This window comes from Arachis duranensis, chromosome 5, assembly GCF_000817695.3.
Source record: "Arachis duranensis cultivar V14167 chromosome 5, aradu.V14167.gnm2.J7QH, whole genome shotgun sequence".
NCBI lineage: Eukaryota > Viridiplantae > Streptophyta > Magnoliopsida > Fabales > Fabaceae > Arachis > Arachis duranensis.
In genome coordinates this window covers 69,227,979-69,228,654 of record NC_029776.3, presented here as the reverse complement: position 1 = coordinate 69,228,654, position 676 = coordinate 69,227,979, and positions in this window count along the sequence as shown.

Sequence of the window (676 nt, the reverse complement as noted above, 5' to 3'; positions counted from 1 at the left end):
TTGACTTGGTCAAAAATTTTCAAAATTAGTTGTTTCTTACAAGTCAAGTCAAAATTTCAATTTTAAAAATCTTATCTTTTCTAAATCTTTTTCAAAAAAATCATATCTTTTTCATTTTTTATATAATTTTCGAAAATTTCAAAAAATTATTTTTCAAAATATTTTCAAAATCTTTTTATTATCTTTTATATCTAATTTTCGAAAATTAGCTAACAATTAATGTGATTGGTTCAAAAATTTGAAGTTTGTTACTTTCTTGTTAAGAAAGGTTCAATCTTTAAATTCTAGAATCTTATCTTGTAGTTTCTTGTTAGTTAAGTATTTTTTAAAATTAAATCTTTTTCAAATATCTTTTTCAAATATATCTTTTTATCTTTTATCTTATCTTTTTCAAAAATTTTATCTTTTTCAAAAATTTGATTTCAAAATATCTTATCTAACTTCTTATCTTATCTTTTTCAAAACTTGATTTCAAATCTTTTTCAATCAACTAACTAACTTTTTGTTTGTTACTTATCTTATTCAAAACCAACTAACTACCTATCCCTCTCTAATTTTCGAAAATTCTCCCTCTCTTTTTCAAAAATTCTTTTTAATTGTTTTAAATTTTAATTTTAATTATCTATTAACTTTAATTTTCGAAAATCACTAACTCTTTTTCAAAAATTAATTTCTC